The following is a 22,301-nucleotide window of genomic DNA, read 5'->3' as shown; positions in this document are numbered from 1 at the left end:
CACCAAGGATAGATATCACCTAAATGGATGGACAAACATATTCCAAGCAAAGGACCTAAGAAACAAGCTGGTATAGTTATATTAATATACAACAAAGTAGACTTCAAACCAAAAGCAGTTAGATGAGATAGGGAAAAATTCTACATATTCGTCAAAGGAAAAATAGACCAAGAGGATGTTGTAATTCTTAACATCTATACACTAAACACAAGGGCACCCAATTTGTAAAAGAAGCACTACTGCAGCTTAAATCACATATTGATCCACACATACTGATTTTGAGAGATTTTAATACCCCACTCACCAATAAACATGCCATCTAGACAAACACTAAACATAGATTGTTGGAGCTAACAGACATTATAAACCAAATGGACCTAACAGATATTTACAGAATATTTTGCCCAAACACAAAAGAATACACCAGTGTGACAGCACCTCATGGATGCTAGTTTGTCCAAAATTGACTGTGTGCTTAGATACAAAGCAAGTATCAACAGATACAAGAAGATGGAATTAACACCCTGCATCCTATTGGATCACCACAGATTAAAGCTGGATATAAACAAGAAAAGAAGAAAAGCAGAAAGCTTACAAACTCATCAAAACTGAGAAACTCTTACTGAACAAAAAATGGGTTAAGACATAAATTAAGAAAAAATTAATACCTTCTAGAAATGAATGAGAAAACTACACTATATAGAAAAACTTATGGCACACAATGAAGGAGATTCTAAGAGGCAAGTTCATAGCACTGAGTACCTACATTAACAAATGGAGAGATCTCAGACTAGTAATTTAACAGTGTGCCTGAAAATCCTAGAACAAAAAGAAGGAATCACATGAAAAAGGATTACACAGCAAGAAATAATCAAACTCTGGGTTAAAATCATTAAAATAGTAGCAAGCCAACCAAGAAAAAGCAGTACAGTACAAAGAATCAGTGAAAAAGAAGAGTTGCTTTTTTGAGAAAATCAGAGATCGACAAATTATCCAAATTAACTAAACCCTTATCCAAATTAACTAAAAGACACAGATCAAAATTAGCAAAATTAGAGATGTAAAGGGGAAATAGCAACAAATACTGAGGAAATTTAGAGAATCATAAAAATTAACTTTAGAAACTTGTACTCCACCAAATTGGAAAATAACACAAAAATGGATAGTTTTCTCTATAAATACCAATTACCAAACTTAAATCAAGATTAGGTAAGTAATTTCAGCAGACCTTTAAACCTCAAGAAATAGCAGTAGCAATTAAAAGTCTCCAAACCAAAAAGAAGTCCAGGACCTGATGGTTTTAGTATAGAATTCTACCAAACTTTTAAAGAAGAGTTAAGGCTAACACTCCTTAAATTATTCCACAAAATATAAACAGAAGAAACTGCCCAATTTATTTTTTGAGGCCATAGTTACTCTGTCGCCTAAACAACATGAAGACCCAACAAAGAAAGAGAATGGTGCCCAGACGTGGATAACTGAATCCACAGAAAACCTGAAAAAGCTTGGGAAAGAATAAAGTAAAGCATGTTTTCTTGGTAGTAGCAATTTATTGGGTCTGTTCTGCTTTCTAGAGGCAAGCAAGTGTTCTCATCTAAGAGGGGCTTCCTGACTCAGCTTTAGCTGCAAAATCTTGCAGCTCTTTTAAGAGGTCCTGCCACAAAACACTTAAATGGTGTTGATGAGAAGCTGAAGGCATGCTTTTTGGTTTTCAGCTGTAGCAGGAAAAAAAAACTGCCATTTTAAAATGCCTGCTTTCTGGGCTGTCCTGACAGGGCAAACTTTGACTCTTTCAGGCAGGCAGTAGGACAGAGAGTGGTCTGTGAGCAGAATGCTGCAGCTTGCTTGCTGGCAGGGACCTTGAAATACTGTAAAGTTATGGTAATGAACACGTCTCTGGCCAGTACCTCAGCCACAAGGCTGGAATTGCAGCTAAAGAATGGGCTCGATCCAGCCATCAAAGCCATGGCTTTAATCCTACCCATATTGCTAGGTAAATTAAAGACTCAAGTGCTCAGAAAAAGAGAGAGATACAGTAAAGAGAGATTCAAAAGCAAAGAAAACCTCTAAATGATTTACAGTGTGGTAAAAATATATGCAGGCTAAAAGTTAAAGTTCTTAAACTAAAGAAAGAAAGAAAGAAAGAAAGAAGGAAAGAAAGAAAGAAAGAAAGAAAGAAAGAAAGAAAGAAAGAAAGTAGTTGTGTGTGGTAGTACACACCTTTAATCCCAAAACTTGGGAGGCGGAGGTAGATTGACCTCTGTGACTTCAAGGTGTGGCAGGATACACCTTTAATCCCAATGCCTGGGAGGCAGAGACTGACAGATCTCTGAGAGTTCAAGGACAGCCTGGTCTACAGAATAGTTCCAGGACAAAGATGTACAGAGAATCTGTCTTAAAAAATAAAAATAAAACAAAATAGAGGTTAAAATAAAGCTGCATAAAGATGGAAAATAAACAGAGAATCTTGATTCTGTATGCTATTATGCTCTCTTTGAATTGTTTGAATGCTGAGGAAGGAGCAACAGCTGCTAAAAAATATTTGTTTATAAATGCTGCTGAACTAATCCAAGATAGATTATTTGGAAAATACCTTGACTTCAAAATTTGGATCTAAGGTTATGAGGCTTTGGAAAAGTTCTTTTATTTTCACAGAGAATGAGACCCTGTGGATTGCTTCTATCCCAATATGGTATGATGGACCATGCCCCCCTGAAAGGTTGCTGTGAACACCTTCAAAAATTATCAACATCCCTGATTTTAAGTTTTACTACTGAGATATAGTAATAAAAGCAGCATGTCATTGCCATAAAAAGAGACATTTACCAATGGGATTTAATAGAAGAATGAGTCAAAAATCCACACACCAATGGACATCTGATTTGATAAGGAAGTCAAAAATACACACTGGATTAAATATCTCAACATAAAACTAGACACACTGGACCTGATAGAAGGGAAAGTGAAGAATAGTATTGAATTTATTGGCACAGAAAAAGACTTTCTGAACAGAACAGTTAGCAAGGAACTAAGATCAACAATTAATAAATGGGGCCTCATGGAACTGAAAGGCTGTACTGAAAAGGATACTGCCCTTTGGACAAAGCAGCAGCCTAGAGAATACATAAAGCTTTTTCTTTCCATCTTTTTATCTGATAGAGGGCTACTTTCCAGCATACATAAAGAACTCATAAAATAGATATCAAGGAAACTAACAACCCAATTAAAAACCAGGTACAGATCTAAACTAGGATTCCCAAAAGAAGAAACTCAAATGGTTGAGAAACATTAAATGGTCAACATGCTTAGTCATTAGGAAAATGCAAACCAAAACTACTTTGTGATTTCATCTTACACCTGTCAGAATGGCTAAGATCAATAACACAAATGACAGCTCCTGCTATGAAGGATGTGGAGACGGGGGTGAACACTCATCAGTTGCTAGTGGGAGCGAAAACTTGTACAGCTACTATGGAAATTATTGTGGTGGTGATTTTTCAGAAAGATGAGAATCATTCTACCTCAGGATCCAGAAAAACCATTCTTGGGTAGATACCCAAAGGACACTTCATCCTATCAGGGAAACACTTGCTCAACCATGTTTATTGTCACTCTGTTCATAATAGCTAGAAATTTGAAACAACCTAGATGTCTCTAACAGAAAAATGGGTTAATATATACTACTCAGTAATTAGCAAAATGAAACTTACAGGTAAATGGATTGATCTAGAAAAAAAAGTCATTTTAAGTGAGTTTAACCAAATGCAGAATGATAAATATGGTATATATAATTGCTAATATGTGGATATTAGCCATTATGACAATTAGCAAATTACAATCCATAGAACCACAGGAGTTTGGTATAGAGCAAGGGACTATGGGTTACATATAGACCTCCCTTTGAAAGAGAAATATTATTGGAGTTACAAATGCATGTGGGTAAATGGAATGAGAGGATCAATGGGGAGGAAGCAAGAAGACGGGAGCAAGGGAGAGATAGCTAAAATTAAGGGCATTTGATGTATAACATGGACTCTTAATACAGTATAAACTTCTTAAAATATATACATACATTAAGACAATCTAAATAAAAATTGCCAAATAACAGGGGAGACAGAATTAGAACTGGGCATCTTTTGTTATCAAATGAACCTTCCAGTACTGGGAATGTATTATGTCTAATCCAGTTGTTGGCAAAATAGGTCTCAAGGAACCCCGAAATAACTGAAGCTGTTGCCAGGAGTAGGTTGTTTTCTACAATATGATTATAACTCCTCCATGCTTCAGACAACACCTCCAAAGTTCATTGAACATGGGGAATACAATCTGGTACCTACCTAGATTCTTCAACTTTATGGGCTAGTGTTTTATGCACCAGATATCAAAGGAGAAAAATAAGTATAATCTCAGCTCCAATCCATTTGGTCTACAATGGTATCCTACCTTCAAGATATACTAGTGCAATGGTGGCACAAACCTTGTGGGAACAACCAACCAATATCTGATTTAATTTAAGGCCTGCTCCACTAGATGGAATGCCAACCCAATGCTGCTTGGGTACCCAAGAAACTGAGACTAGATAGGCCATGGACCTAGAGCTAAACCAAACACTGCTGTTCTATTAAAGGAATGTAGTAATAAAACAACTCTTACGATATTCTGCTACATTCAACGCATTGGTCAACTATCATGAGAAAAGCTTTCTTCTGCAACAGATGGGAACAAACACAGAGACCCACAGCCAGACAGACATTATTCAAAGCATGAGAGACTTTGGTAGATTCAGCCCTAAACAGGATATCTCCATCAATCCCTCCCCGAGCTTAAGGAATACAAGCAATAGAGGAGGCAGAAAGATTGTAAGAGCCAGAGGTAATGGAGGACAACAAAGAAACAAAGTCTCCAAGATGTAACAAGAACAATCTCCATATGAACTTAAAGTGATAGTGGTAGCCTGCTCAGGGGCCACAGGGATCTGCTCCAGATGGGACCCTAGAACTGAAAGGAGAAGTGGACAATCCTCATCCCAAACCTAGAGGCTATCTTTAATTGATAACCACTTGCAAATGGAGGGCATCACACTGGGAAAGCAACTCTTAAGGATAGGCCACATGGTCAAGAGAAAATGAATTCAATGGCATCCTAGGAGGGTCCTTGTCTCATAATGTTGTATCAGGGCCTTTTTTTTTTTTTTTCAAAATTTTAGCTTCTATAATTTTTTTTCTCACTTTTTACCATACACATTCCTTGATTATATGTCTTGGCTTCCAGTTTAGACTTTTTCATAAGGTTTCTGAGTATGAACAAATGTGCCTTTGTTTCTTGTACATTCTCTTGGTTCTTGTCCTTCTGTTTGTTGTTTAGTCTCATTTCAATATTCTTATTTCATCTTATCTTATTTTATCATTATCACCTAGAAGCCTCTATGTTTTCTAATGAGAGACAGAAAGAAGTGAATCTAAATGGGAGGGGAGACCTGGAGAAACCGAGAGGAGTAAAGAGAAGGAAGATAATAATCAGGATAAACTATATGAAAAAATATATTTCAATAAAAGAATAAGGACGATTTTCAAATATCATAATGAATCCCTGAAGATGAATATGAAGAGATTGATCACTGGAATACATTTGGCAGGTGCTTGGTCCATCTGTCACAAGGAATACTCTGGAAGAGTTTGAAGTCACTTCAGTCAAGAAAATTATAATCGAAATAAAATATACTAATCTAATCACTTTCTGAGCACTTTCACTTCTAATTTCCAACTAAATTATGAAAATATCTATTTCTGCAAAAATGTATAATTGTGTTATTTAAATATAGCTATTCTGAATTCACATAATATGAAAAATATATTGCCTGATTTCTTCATTATTTATAGCAATTGTAATTTGTAGATATATTTTATTAATATAGCATTCTACTGTTTTATATCTCCATTTTCAGTATAGTTTTAATAATTAATTATGCTCTAATGAAAAGTTCTGCATATAGAACTATACATTATTGGAATTACAGTGATTGAATGTATTTCCTATGTAAAGCTTACAGAGTAAATAGAAACATTGTTACTTACAACCTTACAACTTATTTTCAAAAGACTATACCCCAATACAATACAAAAACTTAATTTTTTTTACAATATATTAGTAAAAATGTTTTATTTATCTCATATGCACATTTATCTGACCTCAAATAGGAATTTATGCATGCTATTTTCTCTTACAAAGGTAGGCTTTTTTTAAATTTCTATAACTTCTCACTTTGCTTTCATTTAACTATAAAAAGCTTAGCATAAACCATGGCAAATGTATTGTAGTATTTTTTTTTCGTTTGAACTGCTAGTGAAAGTTAAAACCATGGAGATATTTATCAAAATTGTCACTTACAGAATTGTCAATATTCATCAGAATTAATGACAAAGTAAGACTGAGAGATTACTGGGAATATTGGTGTAAATTTTCAAAATTTGTCGGGTACTTTTTGGATAAAAAACTTTTATGAAAGCAGTTTTATTGACTGAGTTTAAGATAATTAAGCAGCAGAATAAAATTGGACAGACTGCTGCAAAGCTAGCATTTAAAGGGCAAAGTCCAGGAATGAAGCAGTTTCATTTCCATGAATTTTCATTTTCAAAGCCAGGTTGTGAGTCTCCTGAGTGTATTATGCAAACAGCATAGACAGTGGACTTAATATGTTATTGATGGCAGAGTTTGCAGGAAAATATAAATCAAGAGTCAGGCGAAATAATGGTGAGGTATTAAGAGAGAGGGAGGCTAGAGTTTTGACATGAGAATAATGAAGATAGATCACAATTTGTTAAACAAGTTATTGTACTTTCATTCAAATTACTCTTTATTATACCAGTTGTTCTATTCTGAAGTATAGCTCTTGTGAGAATGCCCCACAAATCAGTTATCTCACAGTGTAATTTGTTTTTCTTCTTACTTACAGCGTAAAACTAACGGATAAAGAAATAAACCCATAGTTATTTCCACATAATCTTTAACGAAGTACCTGACACATGCATTGTAAAGTTATTCACTGTTGAGCCACTATTTGGATTCTGGGAATTGAACTCAGCACCTCAGGAAGAGCAGCCACTGCTTTTAACCACTAAAATGATTTGATTTATAAGGAGAGGCAGAAAGGGTGTGGATCCAGAAGGGAGGGAAAGGAGAGTGGCATTTGAAGGGGTTAGGAGAGGGAAGACCCTAATCAGAAAGTGTTGTATGAAAAAAAATCTATTTTCAATAAAACAAAATACTGTTGAGAAAAGTGGATTTCTATATGTAGAAGAATGAAACTGCATCCCTATTTCTACACCTGCAGAAGAGTTAATTTGAAATGAACCAAAAACATTAGCATAAGATACAAATTTGATTTTGAGCAGGAAAATATTGGAAAACCACTTAAGGAATATGAATTTTAATCGCTGACTGGACTGTAAATTAACAAATACAGTCCTGACTTCCTGGCCTCAGATAATCAATTCAGAGGCCAAATATGAATTATAAATACTTGGCCAGTAGCTCAGGCTTGTTATTAGCTAACTCCTATACATAAATTAACCCGTATTTCTATCTATGCTTTGCAATGAAGCTCATGATTTGATACTTCACTGTTTATTTATCTTGCTTGCTTAGTGGCTATCTGTCATCTCCCGACTACACAGTTCTCTGTCTCATCGTCCTTAGTTTGGTTGCTTCACCTATACTTCCAGCACAAATCAGGCTCTTTCAGGAGGTCCTGTACATAAATGGAGTTTGTGAGCAGTGTGCTATTAGTTTCTTAATGGCAATGTAGACCCTTTGTGTCCCTGGAGCAGGGGTGGTGAGTATGGCTCACAAAGGTGGTGAACATACCTCTGCCATATTGGACAGGATGAAGCCAATAGACAGGGCCATGGAGTTAATCCTAGTCATGTCCACTTAGCATTAAAAAAAAAAAAACAGTGCTTCTGGTCAAGAAATGATTACAGTTACAAAATAAAGATAACAAACAAAAATAAACTACTGAATGGGTCACAGTGTGTTTAAAAATGTACATAGGCTTGGGAGAGAGAGGAAAAGAGTATAGACAGTTCTAAAAAGAAGTAAATCATTTTAAAAAATAAAGCAAAGTATTTAAAGAGATAGTAAAAGTAATAATATAAGAGTAAGACAGTCATAGATTAAAGGAGTAAAAAAATAAATCATGTAAAGATAGAATATATACAGAGAGTCTGGATTATGGCTATTAGTGTTTTCTTTAATTTTTTTGACTACAGAGATATTTGATTCTGGGGGTGGCCAAGGTAAACCAATATATATATATATATATACTATCTTGACTTCAAAAGAGTCTAAGGATATGTTACTTTGTAAAAGAGTTTTTTTTTTTTGTTGTTGTTGTTGTTTTCACAGAAGATGAGAACCTGTGGATTCCTTCCAGGTTAATGTGGGTTGAATTGTTCTTTTGATGGAGCAAGACCCGCCCCCCAATCTCTGTGAACCCTAAAAATACTTTGTCTAGAAAACAGCAGGAAGAAGTTTGGAGAAAACAATGCCCAAATTTCCAAAATGATTGTTTATAAATACTTGTTTTCACATAAAGGAGGATATAATATAGAGATGAATACTTTGCATTGGTATGGATCTTGGTCTATTGATACAGATTTAAGGTCAATTTTGTTATACCATTTATATATATTTCTGCTCTTGTTTATAAATCTCATTTAAAAAGTATTAAGTTTATACAAATCACTTAAAAATGTAATGTATAATTAAGAAATATAGGTTATTATAGATAGTCATCTATAATAATCAAACTTGTAGTCATATTAGTTAGGTTTTCTAGATATACAGAGATATATTTCAGTTACATAATCTTTAAGACTTTCAAAGACCCATGGAATACAGCATTTAAAATATTTTAAGAACTTAGACTTTTCTTGACAATCAGACATGTCTGCTTTTGTCAACACCAATTACTTCAGAGAAGTTGATGGGCATTCAAGAAACTCATTATAGAAATTTGTCTTCCATGTGACAATGCTAGCCATTTGTACAAGAAACTGTTCTTGCCTAGACTGCTTGATGTTATGCTGTATAAACCGGACATTTGGGACCCACAGAAAAGTGACTGCTGTAGTAATATGGGCGGCGGGGCTGCATCCCCGGCACCCCGGCAGCCCGCATGGCTAGCTTATGCCCCAAAATAACAACACAAACTATATTCTTTTAAACACTGCCTGGCCCATTCGTTCCAGTGTCTTATTGGCTAGCTCTTACATATTGACCTAACTCATTTCTAATAATCTGTGTAGCCCATGAGCTGGCTTACCAGGAATGATCTTAACCTGTGTCTGCCTGGAGTGGGAGAATCATGGTGACTCACTGACTCAGCTTCTTTCTTCCAGTATTCTGTTCTGTTTACTCTGCCTACCTAATTTTCTGTCCTATTAAAGGGCCAGAGCAGTCTCTTTATTTAACCAATGAAATTAACACAAAACAGAAAACTCTCCCCCATCAGACTGCTGAGCTTTCCAGAGGATGGGATGGTCCTTCAGGGTTCCTGCTTCACAGAGGAAACTCCCAGACATTCTATAGGACACAGAAGAAAGCTACTGATGAACTTTGCCATTACAAGGCAGAACAGAGCTTCAAATTTCCTGCTTTATGAAAAAAGTCTGCAAGATTTTATGGACCTATAGGCTGAAGATGGATACCCCAATATTACAGAAGAACTTTGGGTGACTGTCCAGATATCAAGATGTCTTTGTCAATTCTAGAACTCGAAAGTTGATTACAATGTACTTCCTGTTTATTTAGGTACTATTATATCCTTCTTGGGTCTTTGAAGACAGACAATTATGGTTTTCTTTAGTTATGATAAAATATAAATTAGATATGAAACTTTAGATTTGCAAAGAAATATTGTAACTGTAATTCTTGTTTGACACCTGTTTTGTTATATGTAATTTTACTATGTTAAAGTTAAAACTTTTACTTTTACTAGACAGAAAAGGGGAGGAGATGTCTTTCTGTATATGTGTTGCTTTTATTGGTTGGCAAATAAAGTTGTTTGGGCCAATGGCTTTGCAGAGAAAAGCCAGGTGGAAAACTAAACAAAGATATATATATAGAGAGTAGGCAGAGTCAAAGAGATACTATGTATCTGCTGGAGGGGAGGGTGCCATAACCTTACTAATAAGACACTGCTTTGTGGTGATACACAGATCAATAGAAATGAGTTAATAGATGCAAGAGCTAGTTAGGAATATGCCTAAGCTATTGGACAAGCAGTGTTGTAATGAATATAGTTTCTGTGTGATTATTTGGGTCTGTGCAATAAATGAGGACAATGACCTTCAAATGTAAACGATGAATATCAATACATAAACAATATATAAGTATCTTAATGAGAGGAAGAAATGTACACTGCAATATGGTATATATATAAAGGTTTTAAAAAGAGGTAGAAGCATGCATGCATACAATATTCAATATAATTTAACCTTGTATCCATAAACAAAAATCTATGCCAATGTAATTGTCTATAAACAATAACTCACAAATGCCAATTTATTATCTTATTATCCCATCATTCCAATTTCCCCCCATTTTTCCCCAAAAGATCCCTGAGCTTATAAAATTCCTCCCCCAGCCCTCAACCATATACTAATTATAACCAACCTCTAAATAATGTCTATAAACCAGAGGACAAACTCTGCTGGGAGAGGGCATGCCACCCTCTAGAATTACTTCCAGCTGTCATGGGGTTGAGGATCCTGTGAAAGTAAAATGATGGTAAAATTTCAAGATCAATGTCTTTTAAAATTGCAAATAGTCTCTGAGTATTTTGTGGAGGTCTGGCCAGAATGTTGTATAAGATGTGCACCATTTCAGCTAACCAAGTTGGAACCATCTGTGCAACTGATACCCAAAACAGAACTGTAGTAGTGCTATCAGTATCATGATGTCATATCAACTGAGTGGAGTTGTTGTTATGGGGCCCCATCTTCTTCCTGGAAACTTTAAATGTCACTGCAGGAAAAACTCATTGTTTATTGTGGAAAACTTAAAAATTAATTGTATAGACATATACAGACATACATATATTCAATGAAAGGCATGATAGATATATTCAATGAAAGGTATAAAGAAAAACAAAGGTATTTTCTAAACTCATTTCTTTCTGTCCCATATCATGGATCCTGACATGAGACAGAAACTCCAGAAACTCTGGGTTTTTCTCTTAACAACAGACTTGGAATTAGAGAGGGACTAAGCCAGAGTTCAACTCCAAAACAAGCTCTATAAATTTAGAAATATGATTTAGTATATCTTACTTACAGAACCTGTTCAGTTTTCTTGATAGTCCTTATTGGGTAGTTATTTTACTGTCTGTCAGTGTTCAAACATCCAGGGTCCCTTGAATTTTTCAAAGATAAGTGTATTCTTATTTCCTAATTGAAGTTCTGACTTATGCTCCAAATTTGCATCATTTAGAACCTTATGATCTTGTACAGAAGCTTCTAGAATTTTTGATTTTCCTGGTGCAACATGTCCTCCATGGTTACCAGGAATGACTGGACCACTTTTGGCTTGGGGGCCTGTGAGAGGCCCCTTAGGGAACTTCCTGATGGTATCGGGTTGCCTTGTCTGTCTGTTGTTGATCTGCATTCATTCGTCCAATGTCATCCTTTACCACACGTCCTACATATACCTAAAGGCCGAGGTTTCCTATTCCTGCCATTCATTCCCAGATGAAGTATTATTCCTAGAAATTCCTTGCCTGCAATCCCTTTTTAGATGTCCAAATTTACCACAATAAAACATTTGTCATGTTGATGTCCCCTCATTGCTTTGGAAATCTCTTCTCTTACCCAAGATTCGTCATCATAATTAAGGTCTGAAAATTCATGGTATGCTGGATTCATTCATCCATAGGTGCTGATATAGACCTTAAAGACACAATTACCTTTTTGCAGTCTAAGTTTGCATTTTCAAAAGGCAGTGATTCAAGAATTAGTCATCTAGCTTCTGGATCTGTTACTCCTGTGTTCAGAGCCTTAATTAATCTTTGCAAAAAGTCAGTATAGGGTTCTCCCTGTAACTGCCGAACCCTGGCCCTAACTTCCTTCCTGGCTCTGGTAACCTTGAAAAGCATTCAAGGCTGCTTTGTGGCATAGGGACAATACTTAATCATCATAAAGAGCATGGACCTGTAAATCAGCATAAGCTCCTACAACAAGAATTTGATCCTGCAAAACCTTCAAACCTTTTGCTCTTCCTTGTTCTTCCATATGTTTGGATTCTTCTCTGAAATAAATGCCAAGCATCAAGGAAGGTCCATCTTCAGGCACCGCTGAAGCTAACTGTGAGAAATCGTGGAGGATATCCCTGACATTAGAAGCCCAAGTTTTTATCATTTCCTTAACATGTAGAGTGCAAGCTATAATTAATGATGGCTTGCTTAATTTCCTTTAGTTCCTTCATTCCTATTGGTGTCCATCTAGCTTCTTTGGCTCCCTTTGAGCCTTTAGAAGTTGATGCTTTGTCAGAATAAATTACAGGGTATGTCGCTAAAACCCTGTGTAAGCCAGTTCTAACAGCTGGTGGTGGCATAGTATCCCGTTCTTGTATCTTCTTACTCAGTTCATCAGCTCCAATAATTTCTTCTGTCATTTTGAATCTCTTAATCATTGTCTCACATAAGGCCTGAATCTCCTGACCTGCAAAGGTTTCCAGTGATTTCCCTATGGTATTAATTTTTTGGTACCCATTCTGCACCTGTGATTCTAAGGTTTTAATGTTGCCTTTCAAAGATAAAATCTCCTCCTTGAACTGCCCCCTGGATATCATGTAACTTGCCATACTGGAGGTATATTCTGTCTGTTACCTTATCAAAACTCTGTGATAACTTCTGAAAGTAAAATTCAATAGCTTGGACCCTTTCAGGTAAGTTCCTAGTACCCTTAGATAAGGAGTCAATTTTGCCTATCATGGTATTAATCGTATCAGTTAATGCCACATACTTCCATAATGATATAACATTAAGAAGGAAACTAAAACCTAATAACAAGTAAATTGAGGTATCTCCATAGGCATATAGGCCTCTTATGATTTTTTCCAAAATGGCAGCAAAAGCCATGGCTAGAGTCCCATTAAAAATAAACCCTGCCATTTTACCCGTTAGCCAGCAGATGGTGGTGTCTGACTGCCTGCCCTGCTCAGCATCCGTTCTGTTGGATAAACACAAGCAAATGCTGTGGTGGGCAATTCAAATAGTGCTTCCGCTGGATGTGGCAATGGCTTGCGCTCTGACTCCTGCTGCCCAAGTGTTGAGCTTAAAACCCGCTCAGACTGTCTGGGCTTGTGGATCTGGGAAGCATGGAGTTTTTATGGCTGGGGGGGGGGCTCGTGCAAAGCCGAGCTGGCCAAGCTGAGCTGGCAGCAGGCAGCCAACCCAGAGGCAGGCAGCCCAGCAGGGGGATTGGGGTGTGTGTCAGGTGGTTCTCCTGTGGCTGATAAACAGCACTGCTCACCCCGGGCACCTGCCCTGCTCAGACCCATTACAGGGGGTAAAACCAAATGGTGGGCACCAGATAATGCATGAAACAGTCCCACACCAGTTTGGATTCAAAGGGGTATTTATTTTAAAGGAAACTTACAGAACACCAATGACCAGGAAAGGAGTTTAATCGTTGGAGCAAGATCCAGAACTGAGAGCCAGAACCAGAACCAAGAGACGGAACCAAGAGAGTGAGCAGAGGACTGCCACTCTTTTTTTTTTTTTTTTTTTTTTTAAGAGAAACAGACATTGCTCCAGTGGGCTGGTAATTCAGCAGCTATTGGCTGAAGGAGTGGAAGGTGCTCCTGCAGCACAGTGGTCTGGTATATCAGTGGCTATTGACTGAAGGAGCAGAAGGTGCTCCCGCAGCAATGTTGGGTGAGTTGACTGAGCGGGGAAAGAGTTTGCCCTGGGGGTGATGATGAGGGGAAACTGGCAGTCTGACCAACTCAGCTACTACCCAGGCTTAGAACTAGTGCCATGAGGTAGACCACACCAGCGATCCCCTCATCTATGATCTGTGGGAGCATGTGAAGGGGACCAACCTACAAATCCAAAGCTTCAGGGTCTCCATGACACAAAGCAACAACAAGAAATCCAAGAGAAGCCCTGTGAGGGTCCACAATTCATAGTGTAGCAGAATCCAGAGGCCTTGACCAGGCCAATGACTCAATGCAATGAACAGTTACAAGTAAAAATGTTTGAGCTAAAAGGTACACTGTGTGACTCACTAGACCACATGTCAGTTTCCATGTCAAGATTTTTTCATTTTTCTTTTTTGTATTCACTTTAAATTTTGTTCTGGTGTTGGCAGGGGGAGGATGTAAGGGCAGAGGGTGGGAGTGAGGGTACAAGGAGAGGAGTGGGATCAGGATGCATGATGTAAAATCCACAGACAATCAACAAAAAGTTAACAAAGACTGGGCCCTTCTACTCTGCCTCCCTTTGGATTTTCATTTCATTAGCACTAACTACAAATATATACATTTATTTGTAATCCTATATAAATTAATTAGATGTTTATTTGTGACCGACCTTTCCCTTACCATAGTGTTTTAAAACTGCAACAGGCTTAACACGATTCTCACTGACATTCTATTTATTGTCAAGTAGTATTTTCACTGTCTTGTAATATCTCGTTTTATTTATCATTTTGCCAATGATAGATACTTCTCTTTACCTACTGGCTATTCTGAATATTTTTGTTAGGAGGCATTTGGCCATTCTTCTCTTGCTCATTCACACACACACACACACACACACACACACACACACAATTCCATAATAATGTATCTGAGACTGTATCTAACAAATTCCTTATCTCTAGCACAAAATACCTGTAAAGTCTGATCACAAGTCTTCACCAATGCACAGTAAACAATGTCAAATTTATAGGGTGTAGCAGATACTCACACAAGTTATAAAATGTGGAAAAGTGTGACCTTTAAAAGGCTTTCTGAATCTTAGGATTTATGATTCTGTCATTTTCCTTTTATTATTTGCAAAGCCATATAATGCTGAAGAGGATGGAGTGTGTAAGTGAGTAGCCTTGCGAGTGCATTGTGGCTGGGTGCTGTACTTTATCTGTAAGCTGTCACTCTGAATAGCACAGTTTATAGCCACAGTTTCTAAAGCCTATATTAAAAAATAAAATCTTCCAGCATTCCTGCTGGACTCTACTTTCTAGTCTCAGAGAAAAATAAATATTATTTACAATTAAGTCTAACAACAAATGGATAAAAACATGTAACAGATGTAAAGATGGCTGCATAGATGTGAGGGCCTGAGTTCAATACCCAGCACTTGTTTTAAAGCCAGGTACCACACCATCTACCTGCAACCTCAGCACTGGGAAGGCAAAGGCAGTTGGAACTATGGGACTCGGTGTTCAGCAAGTTTAGCTTTATCACTGAGCTTTAGGTTTACTTCATGACCCTGTTTCATAAGACAAGGTAAAGAGGAATTGGGAAAGAGAATTGAGGGTGATCTCCTGCCTGCACATGTACACATACATCAGGTGCAGGAGAGTCCATACATGCACACATATAAAAACATATAATGTTAAAATTAATTCAAAATTTAAGCATTTTAATACTTTGATTAATGACAAAATTCTGGAGTCCTCTCCATCAAAACCACAGCTATATGATTATGGACCTTATTTAATCCATAAATTTATTACGACTATGACCTGTTCATGAGACTAAAAGGAGGGAGATGGTCACACTAGGCCACTGACTCATGGAAAAATTGTACAAAGATTGATGTCAGAAGGAAAGGAGCTGCAAGCTGGACCTCATGCTTCCAAACTGATCACCACATGTGACACTCCTTTACTAACCTCACAACATAGTTCAAGCCTGGGGCATGGAAGAGGCTTGAATTTAAGTGTCAATATGAGGGAATGATAAAGAAGTTTTGAGTCTCTCTATCTCATCACAATGCAAAATTTAGAAAGGAAGAGCAATTTAGATGAGGAATAAGAACTGACAAAGTTAAAAAATGTATGCAGGAAAAGAGACAGCAGGAAGTCAAATTTAAATAAAGGAAAGGTAGAGAAAAGAGATAACTCACTGACTAGAAGAATACACAAAGGGATTGCATCTCCCCATGCTGTCCTTTTCTCTCTGTATGCTTTGTTTCTCATGCTTTTTTGATTTAAAAGAAATTTTTGTTTAAAAATAATTGATGACAATAATCAGAGCAGAGTGTTACATTGTCCTGTTTTCTTCCCAATCCCAGAAGAAATTTGAGAAAATTCTGATTGGTCACATGGGGGAAATAGAGAGAGTTGACGTGCAACAAACATTAAAAGTCAGGATCTGTATAGGAGATAGAATACATCATGTTTTTTGAGACCAGGTCACCTCACTCAACCTTTTCCAGTTCCTTTAGCTTCCCCACAAAACTTCACCATTTCATTGTGTATAGGTGCCCCATTTTAATGATCCATTTTCTGTTCGAATGACTTTAAATCATTATTTTAAATGGAAACTAAAATGATCAGGAAAATATTCCTGTGAGAGCAGACATGCAATAGGATGGAAAAATCCTTAAAAGTTAGCTTGGTGAAAGTTCAGAAGGAAAACTAGCAACTGCCTCAAAAATAGTAAAGGTTTATCACCTCCAACATATAGCATGGCCATCCAGCTATCCCTTGGACTGGGATTTTATAGATTAGCAGAAGGAGATTTTGGAAAGCTTCACTATAAATCATTATCTGGCTTGATTTTTATTTATTTTCATTAGAGATCACATAACTTTAGAATAAATTTGATAGAGATTAGGTTGATTATGGTCAAATTCCAAACATTGACAGAGTTATTGTTAAGATTGGGGGACATGAGAGGTTGCATTCTTTGTTTTGTGTTTGTTGCACAAAATAAAAATAAAAGATGAATTCACTTCTATTAGTTAAAGCATGGAATCTTAATTCACTTCCTAAGAAATTCATCACTGTTCAACCAGCTGCTCTTCTATACTCAGCAAACAATGGGTATATTTTTGGTAGATTAATTTAAGGAGCAATTTAGATTGATTAGTAATGTATTGACTGCAAAAGTGAAAATTTTAATTATATATATATATATATATTTTATATATCTATATATGTATATATAGATATAATTATATATAATAGCAGAGGTAAGAGTAAACATGACAGTGTTTAAAGACAATCCCTTGAAGTCTGAGGGCTTCCTATCTGCGTGTGCTATCAGTATGAAGACTTTAACCACTAGAGGGGGAATCAACTTCCACCTTCTAAAGCTCCATTAAGATCTTTCAGTGTTATGTGTGGATGAATCAATTTTAAGTTGATTACTGCATATTAACAAAACAAAGAATTGATGTATTGTCAACAAATTTGCCAAAATGAGAGGGAAGAGTGTTTTTATAGCCAGGTGGTGGTGGTGCACGCCTTTAATCCCAGCACTTGGTAGGCAGAGGCAGGCAGATCTCTATGAGTTCAAGGCCAGCCTGGTCTACAAGAGCCAGTTCAGGACAGGAACCAAAAACAAAAAAATGCTACGAGAAACCCTGTCTCGAAAATTTAAAAAAAAGTGTTTTTATAAACTTAGTATGCTGTATAACTAATAAAATGATTGATCCTAACTCAAACCAAACAAAAAATGAAAGGAAAATTTGGATGATAAAATAAATATCTGCACTTTCTTATTCTGAATAGAGTACCTCCTACATCACAACACATGCATGTAGAAGGTGAGGAGCGGTGGGCTGCTTCCTGCCACCCAGCTCTCAGCCACCAGCTAGCTTTACCTGAAATAATTACACGGAAACTATATTCTTTTAAACACTGCTTGGCCCATTAGTTTCAGCCTCCTACTGGCTAATTCTCACATCTTGATTTAACCCATATTTAGTAATCTGTGTAGCATCACAAGGTGGTGGCTTCTGGAAAGGATCTTAACCTGCATCCATCTTGGAGAGGAGAGCTATGGCATCTGCCTCACTTCCTTTCTTTCCAGCATTCTGTTTAGTCTACTTCACCTATCTAAATTCTGCCCTATCAGGCCAAGCAGTTTCTTTATTAACCAATGAAAGTAATACATAGATAAATGACACTCCTCCATCATTTCCTCTTTTTCTGTTTAAATAAAAAAGAAAGGCTTTCACTTTAACATAGTAAAATTACATATAACAAGACAGTTATCAAGCAAGAATTACAGTTACAATATTTATATCTATTTCATCTTTTATCATAACTAAGTAAAACTATAATAACTATAACTAACCATTCTTCAACTCCATCAAAGACTCCAGAAGGATATAATATTACCTAAGCAAAGAAGAAATAAACAACTTCCAAAACTCTAGAAATGACAGAGACATCTTGCTGCCTGGATAGTCACCCAAAGTTCTTATGTACCATTGGGGCATACATCTTCGGCCTTCAGGCCCATAGTATCTAGTGGACTTTTCCATGAAGCAGGAAATTCCAAAGAGAGTTCAGTCACTTTCTGCTGTGTCCTTCAGAATGTCTTGCAAACTCTTTCATGATTCAGGAACCCCAGAGAATCATCTCACCTTTAGGCAAGTTAAGCAGTCCTCTCTCTGTGGGTTCTTTGTGTCTAGTTTATGCAACAGTCCAGGCAAGAGCAGTTTCTTGCCCAAATGGCTATCCAACTCCATAAGGAGCCTCTTCAATGCCCATCTTCCTCTTGAAGTAAATTGGTGCTGCCAGGAGCAGACATATCTCATTGTCATGAAAAGCCCTAAGTTACTAAAACATTGAATGCCATATTCTGCAGTCTTTTAAAGATATGAAGAATTCCTATTTAACTGAAATATATCTCTGTATATCTAGAAAATCTAACTAACATGAATACAAGCTTGACTATCATTAATGATTATCCATTAACAACCTATATTTCTAACTATACATTTTTAAATGAACTAGAAAATCACAATACCTTAATCAAGAGTAGAAATACATATAACAAAATTGACCTTAAAATCCATACCAATGCAAATTATTCATATCTATATCATATCCCACTTTAAATGTAAAAGAACATTTATAAACAATATTTGGGAATATGGGCACAGTTTTTTTTCTCCAAACTGCTTCTTGCTAAATGGGGGCGCTGTTATTTAGGTCTTTCATGGTATGACCTGTCTGCTAGGTTCATCTCAGTCAGTAGTTGAGCAAAGTAATTTTTTGAGGGTTTTCACAACAACCTCTCAGGAGGATGTGGTCTATCATACCATATTGGGATAGAAGCAATCCACAGAGTCTCTGAAAACAAAAGAAGACCCTCTCTAAAGCATCATATCCTTAGATCCAAATTCTGAAGTCATACCCTTATGATATCCATTCTGGTTCCACTTGGCAGCCCATCTAATGAAATGTCCCTCTGTACTTAGCTCCTTTACAGTCAAAAATTTTAAAGAAAACACAATGTACATAATCCAGGCTCTCTGTGAATTTTTCATTTTTATGTGGCTTATTTTTACTCTATCACTTTACTTTATTCTGTCTCTTTAAAGACTTTACCCCCTTTTTAAAGCATTAACTTTATTCTCTATATTCTTTTTTTCTCTCTCCCAAGCCTATGTACATTCATCCAACACTGTGACCCATTTAGAGGTCTTTTATGTCTGAATCTGTCCTATTGTGAATCTGTAAATCTCTATTATCCAGGAGCATTTCTTAAAACGTTAAGCACTTCTTAAAAACTTAAGTTGCACCATGTAGAGGTAATACGGTACTGCCAGTCTAAACCTTAATTTGCTTTATTAGGATAATTACGATAGTTCCTGCCTGAGACCAGCACAGTTCAGCATGGCAGAGCTGTGCTGCTTTTGCCTCAGAGCCATTTGGTGCCCCTGAGCTGTGCACAGTTCCAGGCACAAAGCAGTCCACATTGCCATCAAGCAAGCTGTAGCACTTTACTCCAAATGCTCCATTCAAAAGCTCTGACTTCTGCAGGAGCCAGACAGAGATTGCAATGGCGGCACAGCCCAGGAAGTGGCATTTAAAAACAACCAGTTTTTTCCTGCTGCTGAGTCAGGAAAATTTCTCTACAGCACACTCTAGAAAACAGCAAAAAGCTGTGTTAAACTCTCTCTCCCTTTTTTTAAAGCCCTCTCAGGTTTTTAAGTGGATTTAATTGGCCACATTGGGTGCCACTCTGTAAAAGGTAAGAAGCGGCAGGCCTCTTCCTGCCACCCAGCTCTCAGCCACCAGCTAGCTTTACCTGAAATAATTACACAGGAACTGTATTCTTTTAAACACTGCTTGGCCCACTAATTTCAGCCTCTTATTGGCTAATTCTCACATCTTGCTTTAACCCATATTTAGTAATCTGTGTAGCCCCATGAGGTGGTGGCTTACCAGAAAGGATCTTAACCTGTGTCCATCTTGGAGAAGAGTGCTATGGCATCTGACTCACTTCCCTTCATCCCAGCATTCTCTTCGGTATATTCCGCCTATCTAAATTCTGACTTATCAGGCCAAGCAGTTTCTTTATTAACCAATGAAAATAATACATAGATAGATGACCCTCCTTCATCACACGCATACACACACACATAATGTATACACACTTGCACACATGTACACACTGAAATCCTGAACCTTTCTAGACAAAAACTAGAGCTTGCAGAATAATATTCTTTGAGACACTAGGATAGGCAAGAGTTTTCTTAATGCTTTTATTTTCTTGAAGGTCAATAGCTTAGTGCTGTATATACTGTTAATATTTTATTAAAGTATTCCCTTTCAGGGAAGATACACACCTCAGGAAAGTAGAGAAGCAGAGCATGGTAAACTATATTTTAAAACCTAATTACCAACATATGGGGAAAAAAAGAATAAATAACCCCTATATATCTTAATCACTGACCTTTCTTTTTCAGAACTGGTATAAAATTTTCTTTATATTAGGGTTGATTTTTTTTAATTTATTTTTGAGACGAGTCTTTCTGTGTTGCCCTGGCTGTCCTGTATCTCACTCTGTACACCAGGCTGGCCTCAAATTCATAAAGATCCACCTGCCTCTGCCTCCAAAGGGGTGAGATTTAAGCCATGCCTGGCCACTACCTGATGGAGGAAGGTCACTGGTTAATTAATATATGGGTTTTTGATCCTACTGCACGTACTGGCTTTGTGGGAGCCTAGGCAGTTTGGATGTTCACCTTACTAGACCTGGATGGAGGTGGGTTGTCCTTGGACTTCCCACAGGGCAGGGAACTCTGATCACTCTTTGGGCTGATGAGGGAGGGGGACTTAATTGAGGGAGGGGGAGGGAAATGGGAGGCGGTGGTAGGGAAGAGACAGAAATCTTTAATAAATAAATAAAAAGGAAAAATAATAAAAAAATCTTAAAAAAAGAAAGTGCTTGGCCTCATAGGTTAAAACATAGGTGGGTGGAGTAAACAGAACAGAATGCTGGGAGGAAGAGGAAATGAGCTCAGACTTTATAGTTCTCTTCTCTGGGGCAGACGCGATGAAGCTCTGACCCAGGATGGAAGTAGGCTAGAATCTTCCTGGTAAGGGCATCTTGGGGTGCTCCACACATTATTAGAAATGGGCTAGTCCAGGTGCAAGAGTTAGCCGAGAAGAGGCTAGATATAATGGGCCAAGCAGTGTTTAAAAGAATCCAATTTGTTGTTATTTTGGGGGATAAGCTAGCCAGGCGGCCAGGAGCCGGGCTGTGGGAAGAGTCCGGCAGCTCTCACAACAACCATCACCTGAGTGGTTGAATTTTTTTTATAGAAACATTTCTTTGTCGTTAAGCTCCAGATCTCTTTCCTTTATGGTGAAAAAGTCTTCAAACCTTGTCTTCAACAAAAAGGCATTCCTTAGGAGTCACTAAAATGTCAAGTAACTCTATTGGGTTTTAATATAAAAAGAGGCAAATGAAAAAATTGTCAAGAAGAACTGTCTTAGTCATGGTAAATACAAAACATTTTCAAGCTGATTCATTTCCTGTGGGGACAAAACTCAATAATTCCTTTCAGAAATGCTTTGTATTTTCAAAGCATTCTCTATTAGCCACCTCTATAGTTATTTTATATACTGTGTCTAAGCACTGCAAGGATAATTAAATATAATAGATGAAAAATCACAGTTCAAAAGGAATACATACAAAGAAATATGTGTACATGAGAGAGCAGGAAGTATGTAAGTATTATTAATATTACCATCAATTTCATTCTATTAAGGGAACTTAAAACTCTTAAAGAATTCTGTTAAAATTCTGCTGGTGTGTCAGTGAGAAGA

The sequence above is a fragment of the Alexandromys fortis genome, unplaced genomic scaffold (assembly GCF_014885135.2).
Source record: "Alexandromys fortis isolate MF-2015 unplaced genomic scaffold, M_Fortis_MF-2015_v1.1 scaffold_297, whole genome shotgun sequence".
In the NCBI taxonomy this organism is placed as follows: Eukaryota; Metazoa; Chordata; class Mammalia; order Rodentia; family Cricetidae; genus Alexandromys; species Alexandromys fortis.
Note: the sequence above shows the minus strand (reverse complement) of the source record.